The sequence below is a fragment of the Halyomorpha halys genome, unplaced genomic scaffold, assembly GCF_000696795.3.
Source record: "Halyomorpha halys isolate HHAL.00 unplaced genomic scaffold, Hhal_1.1 Scaffold262.1, whole genome shotgun sequence".
Taxonomy (NCBI): Eukaryota; Metazoa; Arthropoda; class Insecta; order Hemiptera; family Pentatomidae; genus Halyomorpha; species Halyomorpha halys.
Window position 1 is genome coordinate 226,058 of NW_027109480.1, and position 20,193 is coordinate 246,250.

The 20,193-nt window shown below is 29.4% G+C and overlaps 1 protein-coding gene across 1 annotated transcript in view; it reads left to right on the plus strand.

Annotated features, from left to right (window-relative positions):
- Positions 1-20,193, plus strand: part of Ca-alpha1D (Ca[2+]-channel protein alpha[[1]] subunit D) — a gene marked incomplete in the record, with an annotated part of 380,374 nt that overhangs the window by 165,922 nt on the left and 194,259 nt on the right. Inside the window, 1 exon segment of the mRNA XM_067047658.1 lies at positions 11,930-11,964.

A 20,193-nucleotide genomic window follows, 5' to 3' on the forward strand; every position in this document is an offset into this window, starting at 1 on the left:
TCACAGCAACATCCCTAAATATATGGACTTTTTTAGTATATGGTCTATAACTTTTAAACGGAGCCCTCCACCGAAAACTGTATTCTATAATTAATTGAAGAATATTGAATTTTGTGTAGAATGTGTGCCTAGCATTAAGGTCTAGGAATACAATCTCTGCTATCGATTTTTACCAACTTTGCCAAGAAATTAAATATAATTACTGAAAAAAGTCTGTACAATGAAAAAGGCTATTTTAAATTTCCGAAATTCTGTTTCAAATTTTAATATATTAATATTATATAATAAAATATATAATGAACCTAAGATGTTAAATTTGTTCCAAAAAAATGGTCCCCTCAGCCTCCGAGTCCACGCAGCCTCAAAAGTGGGTAAAAATCTGGCAGTGGAGCGTTATTCAGACCAAATCACCTCCTTGTACAACCTTTGGTCTATTAATAGTACTTCCTTACAAATTACTGCATCCCTGAGCTTTCATGGGTTTTAAAGATTTAATTTTTAAACTTTATTAATGTTGTATATGAAGAAGTTTTACTGAGAGGCACCGTTTTGGAGTTATAAAAGCTGAAAAAAGTCTTATAAATATGATCAGAAATAGTAAAACCAAGAAAAATGAATTGTAGGTATTAGTGTTGTATATATATAAGTATAAGTAATTTTTGAAAATCCTCTAGTTCGCTCTTTGATCTTAACTCATTATTTATAGATACTTACTCTATATAGATAATAACAATTTATTTTTTACTTTTCACTTTGCTTTGGATGCTATGGCCTAAGGAAGCTCTATTTTCCAAAAAATGATTTTCTATCGTATAGAAAACTCATCCAAAAAATATTCCGAAATTGATGACAAATGTTGAGCAATGATAAGTCATAGTGGAAAAAACTGGATTTTTATGACGAGGAAAAAAAAACCACTATTTTCTTGGAAAATCCTTTTAAAAAAATTTTTATTTTGAGTATTAAATTGAGTAAAAAATACCAAATTTGATTATTTGGTAAGCTACCTCTCCCTTATTACAACATCCATTTACTCCTTGAACATCATCATGTTTGAATAAAATAGATAAAGTTCTATCTTAATTTTAGATCATTTATTGGAACAACGCCTGTATTTATACTTTATATTTTAAAACGACTCAACTTTCTCAAGTAAGGGACAGAATACGTTACAGGATAAACAGATCAAGAATGTAAAAATGATTTTCCGCTCGGACGAAATTGGACCATACGAGAAATGGGTTGTTTGTCCTCAAGAGAATTGAGGCAATATTTTAGAATGACAGGGACTACAGTTCTCGACCCACCCTTATTGATAGCACTTCTACTAGCTCCGGTAAACAGGTTGGATTGTGTTTAGTACTAGACGATTCCACCCAGTCTCCGAGGTCAAAATATTTTCGGCCGCGGTTATGAGTTCTATGTCTGAGAATATAGAATTCAATATTTTCATCATAAACACGTTTGCCATTTACGAATCAATGGGCATTAAAGTATTGTTGTTGAATTGAATAATTTAAAAAAAAAATAGTATACAACAATTATATTAAAGAAAAAATATATATAACTGTACCGCTACAAACAACCTATAAAGGGGTAGAGGTGCTTTGTGAGCAAGTACTTTTAATTGACCAACGGTTGTGCTAGGAGGTGATTTGGTCATAATCACGCTCGGCCATCTGATGAAACAGAAAATAATTATCTGCTACAGCCCTAATCTAACCCGAGTCTTTGGAGTTAGTAGCACAATTCCTTACCATTGAGTTATCCGCTCCACATAACAATAATATATAATAATATTATAAGGGACCGCCCGTAGCTCAGTGGTTAAGACACAGTCTTACCAATTTGATGTCTATTTATTAGCGGTGCCGGTTCGAATCCGGCCAGGAGCGTCGACTTTTTTCATTGAGTCGCGGTCCCACAAAATGAAAAACTTTCACCCCCAATCATGGTTAGGCAGTATAGGAATAGAACTTGGCCGAAAAAAAAAATATTATAACTAGTCCAACATTTTGGACAAGGCTTATAAGTTATTTTCCTTCAGAAAATTAATTATAATATTTAATTAATACAAATTTCATAGAGTTTTTACAAAGTGTTAAAATGCATTTAAATTGATTTCAAATCCATAATTAAGAACCAGCAATGTTAAACCAAAACGTTCAATTGACGATTAACAATTAACAGGACACTCAGTCTGTTCTGAAGAATTCGCTTGTCTGATCTGGTGTCTAAATATGGATTCTACCTCCAATCAACCTAAAAGTGGCCGTCACTATTATTATAAATTTATTTATTTTAATCATAAATGAGATAATGATTAAAATTTATTCAAAACATAATATATAGGTGATGTGCATATTATTATATAATGAAGTTAAATTCATTAAAAATATTTCAAATGATTTTTTTTTAAATCTGTAAATACGTAATTTAAGTTAAGTAAACAATCTTTAATTTCATCTTGTTTTTAAATTTAGATGACGATAGACATTTCTCTCTATGTAACTTCTTTTTCTAATAATAAAAACATATATCTCTGGGGTTCCACAATACGGGATAATTGTGTTAATACCCCATGAGGATAAGGCAATCATTCTGAGATAATTCAATTTGGTTTAAAGGGTAAAAAGAAGTGGATAAACAAGTAGAATTTAAATCTCTAATTTAATCAAGTAAAAGCGTAAATAACTTTGCTGGGGATAGATAAATAAAGCACCAACTAGAGAGGATTGATAGAGGGAAGTGGGGACATTCGGTGCTCAACTGCATTTAGGCTAACTATTCAATATCCAACTTTCCCTCAACCCTCCTGTTCTAGAACCTGTAGAGGAAAGATAATCTGTAACTCAGTGTTTACTGATTATTATCATATTAAAATTCCTCATATCTGGTAATTATTCTTATATTACCGTTACTGTAAAATGATTCAACTTTGTGCCAAGCAGTACACATTGGACCGCTCTCGATTTCTGAATGCCGATACGTTTAAGCAACGGAATTTTGCAGGGAAAGAAAATGTAGCACTAACATCGTGTAATAATACCGTTGGGGCGAGGGGTGTTTCGTTAGGGAAAAACCGACTTCCACAGAGTTGAATATTCGCTTGTTCAGGTAAAAATAAAATGGAGGATCTAAATAAATATCAAACAAAAAATAATGAAGAAGATGAAATAATAAAAAAATAACCTTCCTAGTGATATGCAAATTTAATTAAATTAAAATATAAACAAAAAAAATGAACTGTTATGTTGTTACAAAAAATAAAAGAATGAAGAGTGAAGTAAAAAAAAATATATTTAGATATATATGTGCAAACTAACAAAATGTTTCTTTGTGCAAAAAATAATAGGTTAATTAACTTCAGTTAATTTGGAGCAAACAGAAAAATATGAAGCTCGATGAAAGAGAAGAAAAAGAAAAATAGTCACTCACTGATGGTCGAGAGGTCGATATGCCCATTTCGATAATAATTATAAGAATGTAGAGTCAGAATGACTGCCGGCGAGTTGGTGAGAAAGAGCGCCAGGTAATCCGACAACTCCAACAAACGTTGACTGCACAGTGGTGAGAACGACTGCCAGCGAGTCGGCGAAGGGTTCAAAAAACAAGCCAGCTCCAACACAAACTTGGTTCAACAATGGCGGCGGAGTGTCAGAGCATCAGTGACTACCGGCTGGTCGGCGAGACTACTGCTCCAAACACCTCGCAAATGCCTCCTAAGTTGTTTCTTTCCAGCAATAATATTTATCTATTGATAAGTACTAGAATCTGTCACAACTCGGACAATAAGTAATAGTGATAAATGATCGCATTCATACCAAAATTGTACAATAAATTAAAAAAAAAAATAATAAAATAAAAAATAGTACAAATAAATAATAATAATAAAACAAAATAAAATAATAATAATAATTATAAATAAATGTTGTTTTTTAAGTCGTGGTATCGCATATTTGGAAAATGTTTGAAGGTGAATTTGAGATTGTTCTACTGTTTGATGATGGAGAGGAGCTTGAGCAAGGCCAACACTACAAAAGGGTGTTTGTGTTATAGAAAAATACTCTTATGTCGAAAGTTTTTATCCAGTTTTAAAAATTTCCTTCAAGAAAAGTGATAAAGTTGAAATATTGGTTTCTACCATAGTGAAAAAAAAAATAACTATGGATCTTAGCCATATCCTGTTAATACTATTTGCTGTAATGGAAGTCAAACTAAATGGGAAATGAACCCATCAAAGACAATGTGATAACATGTTAATTGATGACAAATGTTTTTATTGTATTTTTTTAATTTTAATACTTAGCCGCAGATTAAAATTGAATCGTTTCTTTCATTGATAACAAAACCATCTTTAAACACGCTAGTGTAAATAGATAAACTTGCATAAGAGTGACTACTATTGGCAATAAAGCGAGCAATACCAGGGCTTTGTCTTAATAATATCGCCCACTATTAGCCATTGTTTGAGGGATAATACCGGCGGAAACATCAATAGCCGAACAGAAGGGAAACCCTTATCAAACTGTAGCGGCAAACGCCATCCATAATCAACACAGAGCATTTCAATCAAGGCGCGTTAGGCCGGTGCGGCTGACAAGGAGCAAAGCGTTATGATCGATATATGCCCAATCAGAGCCAATGACCCGGAACGATAGAAATGTGTCTACACATATTTATATTAACGTACACAAATATCAGCTATATATAGTTCGTCTAGGAGATCATAAATTGAAAAACGAAAAGACAAATCTCAATTTCTTTCTATATATTTTTTTTAGATTTACTTCTGCTTTAAACAATTTCTTATTCATTCTTTTCTGACCACTTGAAGTGATTTTTTAAAAATTTATTTATTTATTTAAATTTACTGTACAAAAATACAATAAGTAAATATGAGGAATGTTTCATTTACGCTTGAAAATCTTAGGAAGGAATCACCCTTTTGTGGTACTTCAAGCATTAATTTAAATTAGAAGTTCCCGTGGCCATCTTCTTTTTAGACATATTGGAGGATTATCGGAAATTGTTAAGGATGATATATTAAGAACTAATGGGTTAGGATGGGTAAGGAGTTTGGAATGAAAAGACCCATATCTATTTCGGGCCAAATCTGCAACGAAAGGGATGTTAAGGTCTTTGTGGATGAGGTTATTTGATACGTAATAAGGAGCATCAAGGATTTTACGGGGGATTTTGGATTGTAAGGATTGGATACGGGAGGAATTCGATGGTTTGGTAGAGTCCCAGAGCTCAATCCCGCATGTCCAAATTGGTCTGATTATCATAGTATATAATAGTTTTTTATAGTGAATGGGAAGTTTAGAGCTTTTGTCAGTTAGGTATTGTAGAAAACGAAATCTATGAGCAGTTTCTTGTAATTCCAGTCTTGTATGAGGATTCCAAGTTAGTCTCTTATCAAGATAAAGTCCTAAGTAGCAAATCTGTTCAACAGGCGTTAATGGGATGTTGAAAAAAAATACTGGAGTACTGGAGGGTAGAGGTTTACGACGTAGAGTAATGGTGATCTGGTGGGTTTTGTTTTGATTCTCCGGTTTTGAAACTACTCTTGTTATGTGTGCCTGTAGAGTTTGTGATGCAGTAGAAGGGCCGTTATTTACAGACAGTACACATGTGTCATCTGCATATGTTTTGAAGTGATTTAAATTTGAATTTGAAACTAGTACCAGGCTGTCGTGGTGGGACAGCAGTGATTCCCAGACAGGGTACATACAACAAGCCACAGTGGCAATAATATTTAATTTTTCAATTTCGAATTAGTATCCAGGAAAGGGGGAAAACTTTATTAAAAACGACAAAGATGTGCTGCCCAACTTCATTGGGTTGATAACATTGGCATAACAAGTAACAATAGTATAATAATAATGATAATAATAATAATGGAATATGATTTTTTTTTCGTCGCTTTGGTTCTTTTCCTTTTTGATGATTTTTTTCTTCTTTATATACTTTTTTTCTTTTGTTAATTCTTACTTTTTTTCTCTTTCTTCCCCTTTTATCCTTTCCTTTTTTTTTCCCTTTTCATATTCTCTCTTTCAACCCAATTTGACTTAAAAAGAATAATTGGCAATTAATGGTAATGAATGGCAAAACTATCATCTTGCCTACCTTTACCACTCGTAGGCCAATTATGCTTAAAAATAAATAGATAATTTAAAAATGTTTAATGTATTATATTACTGATCTCCAGACCGTTCATGGGTTGTAAGGGAACTTTTTATCTACTTATTTTCTTTTACGGAGGTATCTATTATAAATAATTACCTAAAAGTATTACTCTCGGTAGAAAGAGAGAAACGATTTATTCAAAAACGTAGTGTTGCCTAGCTCTATTGTGTTGCTAAATACACGGCATACAAATACCTAGTTAGGCATGTTTTTTTTTTTAATTAATATAATGCATAATATAGTAAGTTTATAATACATGTTTTTTTTAAATCCTTTTTTTCCTCATTATTCTTCAATTTTTCCCCCCGTTGTTTATTTATATATCTATTTATACTTTCTCCTTTAACCTGATACTTCTCCTTTTATCCCCTCTTTAACAAGCAGAAAATATAAAAATTAGAAATAAAATAAAAAAAAAAAAATGTCCAAAAAAACTGTTAATACTTATTAACTTACTTACAGTATAAACATAATCTTCGTGGGCCCAATGTTTGCATTCGCAGCACTGAATCCACTTTTCTTCTAATGTTTCTTCACAGATAATGCTCTCGGTCTCTCGATTTTCTTAAAAAAGACTGAATGTTTTTTAGTTCCTTTTCCTTCATATTTCTTTTTATGATCATTTTTATCGCCTTTTGTATTTTTATTCAAACTCCTTATTACAAGGCGAAGATGTTATAATCTTAAATTAAAACAATAAACGTATACTTAATAAACTCCAAATAAAATTTTATGGGATCCAATAATTTTATTTGACGGAAATAAATCTTATAATTACGTGTTATTACTCTGGGCCTAGGCCGCAACTGAATTGCATTTGTTTACACTTCAGAAAGGGGGGGGGTGTGCACCCGACAAAACCATTTACTTACATAGTGTGTTTGGTTCCTTAATAATTTCGATTCCCCAGGCTTCCAGACTTTCCTCTAATCAATGATGAAGAAATATTACACGTCCAAGAACGACAACTTGAATTGATTGCCTCTCGTGATAAAATGGTTTCTTGTCTGGTGCAATGAGTGGCTGAGGCCTCAGACTTGAAGATCAGTTCCAAAAAACATCCGCTGGAGGTTGTTGATTTCAGAGAATTCTTCTCTAAAAATAGACTGGCAGATCCCCTCTTCACTTTCTTATAGCCCCGATTACGCATTCTCCTATCATACAAAAATGGAGCAACTATTTGATGGGTTCGGAAAATTATTCTATCAGTGTAGATAGGATCTTGCAGTTATGGTTTGTATATAATAGTGTCGTTAAATACATATGTGGAATTACAGGAATAATATTTCATTGTCTTGAGACTACTATATTAAAATTATACATGTCTAATGATATTAATATGTAAAATATAACATATATTTTATATGAAATATTTTATTTATTTAGAAGCAGCCCTGCCTTTATAAATGGTTATGCAGTACACCTCATACTAATAAACCTGCGGTGTAGTAGATACTTATTCTTACTGTCTGATTCATCCGTGAGTTTGGGTCAGGGAAGCCTTGAAGAAATAGATATGCATTTGTTAACCCTTTACCTGAACCACTGACGCGTTAAAATAAACTTAGTTTAACGAATTACGAAATCTTAAATTATTTTCTCTCATTCAATCCATGTTTTCGGAGCAATTGAGCAATTTTTTTAACGAATTTAATGAAATTATTTTTATTCAAAATAAATCCCATTTAACTTCTCCTGACTCATTTTTTTCCAGAAAATGTTTTATTTCTAAATCAACAAGTTCAAATAATTAAAATTTTTTCTTTGTTTTCAATTCGCAATATTGTATATAGGAACTGATACTATATACGCTTCAAATATTTTAGAACGTTTCAAACAAATTTGGAAGATTTAATAACGTGATAAACATTTCAGCTACACTTTACTCATGCAATACTTCGTACTAAATTAACAGTTTGTCCCAACACAATTCAAAACTAATAAAAAACCTGCCGGGCGCAAGCGCAGTATGGCTGTTCCGTTTCAAATTCTGGAAGTCTTCTCTTCCATGGAATGCAATTCATATTAAATAACAAAACACAAAATAAAACATTAACAGAACGTTACAAAGCAGCATATTTGTTTTTAATAATAAATGCAAAGATCTGATAATCATTTTAATAGAAAATTAGATAATGATAAAATATGGAATATAATATTAACAAAAGAACAATCGTTAGATAAAAAAAAGTCAATAAAATTTAAATTATGAAACGGCTCGCGTTAATAATAAGTTAATATAGTCACAATATTTCCATTGTTTTAAAAAATGTTGTGAAGATAAAGTTTAGTTACATTAATAATAAAATGATGGAATTAAAAAAAAATTGATAAACTAAGTATAGGGGTCAAGACCCAGAAACGTTGCAAAAATTTAACTGTTTTTATTTTTTTTTAAAATCATAAATATTTCACCTCAACAATCAAATATACTATTTATGTTACAACAGACTTCCTATTACTTAATAAAGAATAGTCACAATTGTGCATATTTAATGACATTGAAGGTTAGTTCCATTGCAAAAACAAAAATGTTAATCGAAATTTCTCGTTTTGTTATCGAGCTCAGAAAGATGGACGACTCCCCTCATTCTTGAAATACTTGTCCTCCTCGCAATCATTTGATATTTATACCAAATATCCTGTGGTGGGGCGGGAAATAGCTACTGTATTGCAGGGAACACTGCAGGAAGCCACAGCCCCCTAGATCAGAACATACAAATGAGTTGTGAGCTGTCAACCGCAGCCTCCCACCCTCTTCGATGCCAATGAGTCGCCTGGTTTATTTCAATTCTAACCGGTATTATGTAGTCATCATTTGGTTATCCCAGTGTCAACAACAGTGTCTTCCATTTGTCCCATCTTGACACAGAAGAAAAACTGGCTTCGATCAACAGAAAGCTAGATTACTCTTTGGTCAGTAATCTAGCTTTCTGTTGATCGAAGCTACGTTCGTTCACGTGGTTATAGTGCAGTAACATATGACTTTATAAATATCCTTGTTTGTTAATATAAATGTTAAAATAAATAGTCTAAGTATTGACCACACACACGAACAGCAATAGAAACCTCAACCATATTCCCACCCCCCAAAAGGAATTGTAATTCGTATGGGGGTACTCTCCATGTTATATGCAACATGAGAAACTGTCACACAGACCTTGACTCTATCCATTCTAAATTCATGAAAACCTCCCACGTAGACACGCTTATCATCCGACACCCCCATCTCGAGTTCTAACTTACTCACCACTTAGTGTCGGAGGAAACTCTAGGAGAAAAGATTTTAGGTAGTATTGTATATAGTATGTCTTAGTTTCTGTACCTTTTTTATATAAAGTATATCTTACACCACACTAGAGATGCAATTCTGTTTCTAAATGATGACTGATAAAAATGAAATAATCGATTGTTGATTAGATATAAACAAAAAGATAAGCTTTAATGTACCATAGACATTTCGATTGTTGTACGAACGGCTGGACCATTTAGTAAAGATGCTCTAATAATAAGATTGTCGAATAAATTGCTGCGTAGTATTGTAATTGGTAAAGTAGAGTGAAGCGACCACAAAGTCACTGACTAAAAGACCTTAAGAAGGACCTAAAAGTTTTAGAAGTCTCAAGATAGAGAGAGAAAAAAAGCAATAGATAGAGACCAATTGAGCAATATTTTAATGGAAGACAAGCAAGGCCCTCCCCAGAAGCTGCTCAGTATGTAAGCGATTTTGACACTAAGCATTGAATTCGTTTCTTATGGTCTAATTCGTTTCTCTTTGGGGGAGGGGAAAATAAATCCTCTTCAAAATAAATCCGCCCAGGACTTCAATAGTTGGAATGCCACTGCCAGTACACAAATAGGTTGTCACAATCTTACTCTATGAAGTGAACTTATTTAATGATAATAATAATAATCTTTATTTATTCTGGGATTGATAGAATAATTTACAGGCGCCAAAATTAGGCTTTAGAGCCTTACAGTAAATTAAAAAATAGAGATGACATTACAAGATGTCATAAAATAAAATAATACAGTGAATTTAAAAATATACAATTAAACAACCATAATTAACAGAATATATAAAATAATGATAAAACAAATAAAATGAAACCACTTGTCATATCATAAAACATAAAATGACTTCTGATAGTAAATAAAAAGAAAAAAAAATGACATAAAATACAGAAAATATATAAAGCTTTTTTGAAACTTTCAATTGTTATTCTTCCGGAATTGGGTGGACAGAAGGTAGTCAAAGATACGAGATTTGAAGATTGGAAGGGTGTTAGAACTCCGAATAAAGGAGGGAATAGAAATTCCCGGTTCGATGGGCAGTTGCATATAAGTCTGAGGGCCGTGAGCGGGTATTGCGGGAATCCACTGAGGACTTAAATTGAAGGATATCTAAGATGTACGATGGACGGCGGGATTGGATGACTTGATAGAGAAAGGAAGCAAGGAAATATTTATACGGAGGAGGGGTAAAGTCACTTCAACTCAATAGTCAAAGTGGGGGAATATTAAGGAAGTAACTAGGAGCCTGCGGGTTTCAAAAGGAAGTAGGTAATTTAAACGCTTCAGGGTAGAAAAGGTACGACGGGAAATATCGTTACATGATAATGTAATAATAATACATAATAAACAATGGAAAGAAAAAAGAAAGACGCAGTAACGAAAACTCGACCAGTGATATTTATGTAGGTGAATAAAAATATATAACTTACTCCCACAAAAAATGAATTCTTTATATTATGAGACCCAAAACTTTTTGTTGAAAAGATTGAGAGTCTTATATGTGGTATTAAAAGAGTTTAGTATTACTAATAAATTCAATAAGAAGTTATCTGAGAACCCTTATTTGCTTAGTTCCATTTTGGCCTAATCTCGCCATTCACGCCACAATTTTAACTCGTTTTACCATAATTATGGCAAAGGAAGAGAACAGTATATAATTCCATAGCAATTTTTACTTATGTTTAACAAAAAGTTAACTAAAATGATTTATGCTTCAAAAATATATATATTTCCATCAAATAAGTTCGCCTATTCTCAACTTGACACTTATTTATTCATTCTAAACTTATGAACTTATAATATTTATTAGTTAGAATTTAGACTGGAAATAAAAATTAAGGTAACTCGTGATTAAAAAATTAATCCCAATATTGTGAAAAATACATTATAGAATACAATTCTTTTTTCAGAATAATGTCAACGAAATATAGAAGTAAAATGAACGTTACAAGAATTTATTTATGTTTGTATTTTTTTTCATTTTAATAATTATTAATTGTTGTAGAAGCAAAACTAATTTTATAAATATAAGCGAAAAATTATAACGGGATGAATTTCACCCCTAGAATACATTCAAAATAAATTCTTAGCACAGTATCTCTTAAAAGGTACAACTCTGATCAATAAGTATGAAACAAGTATCTACAAAACCCGAATATTTTGATATTTGATCGACAATCGAAGTTCATCGTCGATCTTTTTTTTTATTTTATACTTCTACAATTCTTTTTTTTAATTTTATCAAACACATCCTCACTAATAACTCATTGAAAAAAAAAAACCAATCTTTGTATTATTCGTCAAAAATGTGTTTAATTTTGGAAGTGCAGATAAATATGAAAGAAAACAAAATGATATGAACATAATGCTTCAAAAAATTAAGTAATATGGTAATTTTGTTTTTAAATAATTCCATTTACATTTTTTTTTTTTTTGTTAACAGGAACGGATTGTTCTTCTGATATTTACCTTGTAAATGTAAGTAATTTTCTTTTTATTTATCTATTCCCTAGTTCAATACTTAACAAAATGCTCATTACAATAAACACAAAACACGTATTTCAAATTTTACATTGCTTAAATATTGATTAATATATAATATATTGATATATAATATATGCGTTTTATGTTATTTAAATAATATCAATGATTATCATAACATTTAATTTTAATACTACTGAGTGAATTGTTAGTATATGGACATTCTTTAATCTAAAAACATGTAAGAATAAATTCAATATATACATATTTATACATACATATACATATTAATTCATTATAGAAATAATATTTGTATACAATTTTCATTTAACTTTTTTTAGTATGTCAATAAATGCAATTGTAGTTAGAAGCGAACAGTGAGCAGAAAAAAAAAAATTAAATCCACTCTTTATTCCACCTTTTAAATGTTTAGAAAATGTTATCATTCATAAAGAAACTAAACATTGTTTCTGGAAATAAAAAAAGTTATAATTTATCTCTGGAGGAGGTACCTTTTTTGTAAACCTATTCACAATATATATTTTTAATAGTTTAACGTTATTTATATACTACATATTATTATTATTAACTATATATTATTACTTCATAATAGAAATGATATAATATATGTAATAATTGTTCAACTAACGTTTTTTTATGTTGTCATTGCAATAAATGTACTAATGGTTTAGAAAACAGTAGGCATAAAAAAAAAATCCTATAAATTTATACAATTTCATTATAATTTGTTGCTACTAGGGTCTGCATAGCTGTTATTGATATGGATTTTTTGAAATTTAGATAATTAATTAATTAATTGTTTAGAACCTATAAATACAATTAATTTTTCAAAATAACAATGAACCAAAAATGAGGTTAAAAAAACCTTTTAAATGTATACAATTATATTATAATTCATTGCTACTAGGGTCTACATAGCTGTAATTGATATGGATATTTTTAAATTTAGATAATTAATGAATTAATTGTTTAGTATCTATAAATAAAATTAATTTTTCAAAATAACGATGAACCAAAAATGAGGTTTAAAAAACCTATAAATTTATACCATTTCATAATAATTTGTTGCTACTAGGCTCTGCATAGCTGTTATTGATATGGATATTTTGAAATTTAGATCATTAATGAATTAATTGTTTAATACCTATAAATACAATTAATTTTTCAAAATAACGATGTACCAAAAATGAGGTTAAAAAAACCTTATAAATTTATACCATTTCATAATAATTTGTTGCTACTAGGGGGGGCTGCATAGCTGTAATTGATATGGATATTTTGAAATTTAGATAATTATTTAATTAATTGTTAAGTTCCTATAAATATAATTAATTTTTCAAAATAACAATGAACCAAAAATGAGGTTTAAAAAACCAAAATATTTACATATAAATAATACTGATGAAAAACAATCTTCATTTTTTTTTTATTTTGCCTTAAAGCCAATCCTATAAGTATTATTTTATTTTATTTTTTGTTTGGTGTGCACCTATAAACATCTTTTGTTGAACCAATTCAGGAGCAAGCAACATACAATTGTCCATAAAGATACATTCTCGTTTCAGTCTGAACACATTATTAATTTATTCATTAAGAAAGTTCATTCAAAGTGGACGAATGGAAGACATCTATCGGTCGGTGCCTAAATACCACACAAACATTAACTTAAAAATAAAATATGCGCTTATTACAGTTTTGATTATTGGGACATTGAGGCTGCAATGCTTTATTGCAAAATTAAATATGCTGGAATCCTATAATTTTTATAATAAAATTAATTTTTATCACTCAAAAATATAAATATTTGTATTGTTCAGAATGAAATAAGAAATAACTCCACTAATACTGGCTTAAAAATCTCCATTTCTCTCAAACTGTATAAAAATCTAGTATTACAATTAGGGGAAAAAAAGAATAAAAAAAAGGCAACAATTGGAAATATATTTCCATGAACGAAGCACATTGAAAGGTATTGTTGAAAGCGGCTTTATGAAACATGTCTAACACACACCTTTCACACTTTCATATGAGCACCACTGTGTGATACCTCGATTAATATAACTTTATATATTCCCTCTGTAATATTCCCATCCTATAAACTGGTTTGACTGAGGAAATATTCAGTTCAGTTGAAAAAAAAAATTCAAACTGTTGACAAAATGATCAATAACAATTTTCAATAAAATATAATATTCTATATTATTCCAACCTGTTTCGTTACACAATTAAATTTTAATATTTTACTTATCGAAAAATTGCCGTATTTTCTTTAGGTATGAATTCCTTTTTCGGTATATTTGCGAGGGAATATCTAAAATTGAAGAAAAAATGAGAAAGTTGAAACATGATGTAGAGAATAAATATTAAAAACGCAAACAAAAATTTTACATCCGTTATATACATATAAAATTTAAAAAAAAAAAATCTGTACAACAACCCATGAAGGGTCAGGCAACACAAGCACTACTTTGTAAGGAAGTACTTTTTCTAGACCAACGGTTGTGCAAGAAGGTTATTTGGTCATTGATATTGCTTTACTTACAATATTATTATAAAAAATGAGCCTTTTAAAAGGCTTAAAAAATACTGATAAAAAAGAACAAACTGGTTCCCAATTAAAATATGTTGGATGACTTTTTTGAAAAGGGGTTTTCTTACAAAACGACAATATAAGTTTTCTCACAAAACGAAAATGAATGAGGATGCTCCATTTAAAACACGAGATTGTCTACCGCAACGGGGAAGACCAAAAAACTTTATCAGGTTGGTACCAGTATAAAAAAAAAGATACCATTCACAAACCTAAAATACAAGAACTTAATAATAAATTAACTATATTGTATTCCACCTGCACATCGTAGGTAATAATCAATAAAAAATATTAATTTTAATGTAAGGGATAATTAACAAAGAATAAAAGTTCAATATATTTTTGATTTTATGATATAAAAGTGTAAAAAAAGAAAATATATACCGCTACAACCCATGAAGGGTCAGGGGTTCAGTACTTTGTAAAAAAGTACCACGTACGACTCCCGAACCCAAAGGGTTGACTCACACCTACAGTAACAGAATAAATAATTATCTGCTACAGGCAGATTTGAGCTCAGGTCCATGGTTTAAGTCGTACGGTGCCTTACCGCTGAGCTATCCCGCTCCCTCATAAAAGTTTATCCATTTATTTATATTTCAAGGGAAATTCACTTTTCCTACACGTGCTTAAAAAAAAGAATTGAAAACGTCCTTTCATTGTTTTTGAAAGTGGCGTAAGTCCATTCATACCCAATAAAAACATATTATTTCTTAAATAATGTTACTTATGCTGATTGCAATAATAAATTTGACACCCTTGAAAGCTCAAAAACATTATTCTACTATGTTATCTTTTAATTATATTTTTCAATTTAAACTTGAATGGACTTATGCCTCTTTCTAAATAAACGGCACACATCATGTTTGCCTTATTAAATAATATTGATAATGACAATACTTATACAATATAATACATTTTAAATATGATTTAAAATAAGTTTATGAACAAAGGGAAATAAATATTCTCATCGTATACATTTAGCTTTTCATATCCGAAACCAATTAGGGATTTCATGAACCAATTAGAGTTAAAGCAGAACCGCAGCACTTCCGACAAAAAAAGCATGAACTTCGCTCAACTTTCCCATAATTGTGGAAGGATGCATTGTCATTTCGACTACTGGGAGACTATTGCTTGCCAATTCAAACGGCGTAGCCCTCGAGTAGACAATGTTGAAGAGCCCTGGGACGGGTGAGACTACCTCGCCTGGAATAATGGCATTAGCACACGCTCAGCTTGCGTCACTGTGCTTCAAACCACATTCTTCCTTCTGCGAGAAAACTACGATAGAAAAACTCCGAGGAAAAGAGAGAGATTAAAATAAATGTAAATAATCTGTTGCAACTCCAAACCGATTAAAATTATTTTTATTATGCATGTATTTTAATGAAACAACAATGGAACTTGATGAAGACAATGGAAGTTACTTTGGATTGGATTTTGGACTTTTTTAAAATTTATTTTAGACAACTATATTGTTTCTTTTTTTTAATGCAATTCTTTTTTAAAATTATTACAAAACACACAACATATTTATCAATCCATGATTGGAATATATAAACACTAACACTATTTTAATCAAACATATTAAAAATGTTTTCTATTTTTTCTCTTTTCAAACAATAATTAACTGTAACCTAAAGACAATATATGTTTTTGTTATCCTTTTTTTTATCTTCTCACATTTTATTCATTCTTTCATTTTTTTCTCAGCCCTATCTATGCTATTTTCTCATATTTGTCTCCCTTCTTCAGTTATTTGCAACACAATCTGTGACGCAAATTCTATGCAAATTAAACGAAATTATCAATAAATAGAAATATATTAAAAATAAAATAGCCACAGCTGTAGAACTATTAAAAAAACAAATAAACAAGTTTTTAAAAAACTAGTTAATAAATTTAAAAACATTTAAATAAGTTAAAACTAATAAATAGGTGAAAAAAGAAAAAAAAATATCAACAATTTTAGTGACTCTTTTTCTATTTCTGCACCTGTTATATAATTAAAAAATTTTGGTTACATAAATTCTACACCACTTAAATACTTCCTACGTACCTATCCACAGTTCTCAGTGAGACTGTTATTACTCTTATATTTATTCTCCTGAGCTTTTTATTTAACTATTTTTGGTGTTGAAATAAAGGTAACTTTTTTGTCTATTCATTTTATTTAGCATTTTAGCAGATGTTACATTTAAATTTTTCGTGCCAGTTTTGTAATTGATTGCATTTTTCTTTATAAAGTATTGTAACTTTATCTTGAAAATCAAAATGGTGTCCTTTTCTCAGTTCAGTGTAAATGCAGTTTTTTTATGTTTAGGATTATTTTTATTCTTGTAATCGTTGATACAGTAATAAATTCTGTTCCCATAATATACTCCGGCAAAGTTTTTACAAACCACTCCCACAATTTTATATTTATTAATTTTGTCCTCCATTTTATAATATAACTAAATAATTTTATTTGTTGGTCTATATCCGAAATAATACTCGGGTACATCATAGTTTCTAAAGGTTCTATTCAAACTTAGTGATAATTTGTTGATTGCACGTGAACTGTTTACATATTTTATTTCCCGTATTTTTATTACTTAAATTTGTATTTATATTTATTGCAAAATTCCATTTTTATTTTTTTTTTTTATTCGGTATTTTTGAACCATTTATAAGTTGTCAGAGTAGTTATAATCTATAATTTAGTTTCCTTAGAGTATGAAAGAAAAAAACAATGCTAGTTTACACCTTTTTGTTATCTTATCTATGTTGTTAACTGTTAATGGATCCGTGAGGTAAATTTGCACTACTTTCTAAAAGTCATTATAAACATCAAACAAAGAAAAATGCAACTAAAACGTATAAGAGTAAAATAAAATAGTTTTGTTTGAATAGGTGGTCTATTAAAAAAACTTTTATCTTTTATCAAACTCTATATACATTTTTCCTTGAAATAAAAATAAATTCAAATTACATATATTGAAATGTATATACATATATTATTGATTTGAAATTAGTATTATATTTAAATGATATTGAAAATTATATACAATCAGGCCAAAAGATCAGAAAACTTAGGACCGCAAATGAGCACAGGTGTACCAGAGCAAAGTATCCAAAGTTTTCTGCTGACACATTTTCAGAGATGTCTAACCAAGATCTTTTAATCAAAACTGATTTTCGGTCCTAACACAGATAAAATTTGAACAACTTTAAGACCATACTTCCCTTTACACATAGAGAAGAAGTCTTCTCGCAATAAAAACTGTTACATGTAAGACCGCCCCTACTTTGACGTGTCATATGTTAATTAGTGTTCTATGTTTCGAAATAGCTATTTATTTATTATTCAGGATGAAAATACATTTCATTCATATAATAATATAAAATTCTTTCATATTTTATATTTATTCATTGCTCATTACTACCAACAATGAGAGATGGCTAATTATTTTTTGATTTCACGAAATTGGAATTACGAATATGAATTGTGTTGTTGCCTAGAATACGAAAATTTAATGTAAGGCAGAATGCTATGGGGCGATCTCGTTTTTTTCCGATTCGAATCCATCTCAATCTTTTTCTAGTTTTTTCTCCTTTATTTATTTATAATTTTTTTTAATATTTGGTTTTTATCCATAAATTATTACTGCTAGCAATTAATACCTGGTTATTTAATTCAAATAAATAATTTTAAAGTTACTTTAGAGGAAGTATTTTTTTAAATATTCGGCAACCTATTTCAAGCAAACTATTTCAATAATAATAAAACCTATGTGAAATTACAGTTAGTTAATTTGATAAAATCCTAAAAAAAAAAAAAGAAAAAAAAATCGATAGTAAAAGTGGCACCGCTTGGTCTGATTTGCGAAATAAATAAGTGACCTTTCGTTTATACAAATCACTAAAATTCCATAAGACTTTTTTCTGTAAAATTTATCTGAAGAATCATGCTTACCTGAGGTGATTGCATATTATTTTATATATAAGTGATTGTATTACTTTTTATTTGAATCTTTCAAATTTTCAAAACCCAAAAATATTGTTTCAATAACAAATAGTTGCCTCATGCCATAATTGTGCTTTTGTTCTTCGTTTCAAGAAATATTTCTTTATAAACTGAAACAAACACCTACAAATCCTTAGGAAAATAAATGACGGGAAAAAAATGTGCTAACTAAGTTATTTTCCACTCTCTAGTTTTCCATTTAAATCACCAGAGAGAGAAAAAAAAAAGATAAAAATGAATGAGATAAATTTCTGGATAAAATTTGCTCCCTAATTCACTGACAGCTCTATAATAGATGCGGGCAGTTAGGGCTTGTGGGCGTTGTTTGCCTGCCCCTGAAGGTTCCTATATGATATTCTCACAGTGTTAGGGTTGTTTTTACCCTCTAACAGTTTGTCCCATTTCCCAACAATAAAATTCTATCGTTCTCAAAGAACAAATTTTTAAAAAATACAGCCCGAAGCTTTGAATTGAAAAAAACATAATAAAATCTAAGGTCGTGAGGTTTATATATTTTATTATTATATAATTAAAATTTTTAACTTAACAACTCCAACAAATAAGAATACTCATTAGTGCTTGTTATCTTTCATTGGACTTATAATTAAATTCATATCTGGTATTAGATTTTACTGAACTAATTTCACTTTTAAATTACTTTTTTTATTTTTTAAAATAAGATAAACAAAAAAAATTGTCAAAAAACCACATTGATTTAAAAATATTTTTTAATGATTTTATATACCTGTTATTTTCAATGCTTGAAAATATAAAAATATTTTTTAAATAACTGTTAATCAAAACCTTTTTTTTTTGGTAATAGAAGTAATAAATAATAATATTTACTCCTAGAACTTACATTAAAAATAATCATACAGAATATTTATTTATACATATTCAGAATGATGTTTCAAAATATTTTATGAATTAAAAAACTGAATTTATCTTTTTCCTTATTAAAATACTATCAATCTTTTTCTATTATTTTTATAATAATTTATATGTAATTATTTCTTTACTAATCCTGAAGTTTAATTATTTTTATTCGTCTGCATTTCATTAAAAAAGTTTTATTCACTTTTATTTTCAAATAATTTCTTAATAACTATATTTAAAAAAAAAAATAAATCAATGGAAAAATACTTCTTTTAAAAAATTTATAACTATTACAACCTTATATTTCATCTTTTATTAAAAAATGGAATACTATTTCTTCGACTTTTTTTTTCGAAAATGACAAAAAATGCAACAAATTAAATATGATGTTGTTAATGTACACGAAACGTATGAGTGGTTCAGTGCCATCTAAACTCCACGAAATAGATCAAACCAGTGTCGGGTAAAGCAAATTACAAGTGGAGATATAAAATAAAATGTTTTTATTTATTTGAAACTAATTTTTCTTCATTATGAAGAAATAAAATCTAAATGATATTGATACAGATGGAAGAGTGGAAATTCGACTTTCCAACGGTGGAAGTAAGGTTGGATTTGGATAAAGTTTTTAGGAATTTTTTTTTAATAATCTATTTATTGATATTTACAACTGTATACACATATATACAACAAGTAAATTTGCTGTAGGTGACATAGTGACATGATAAAA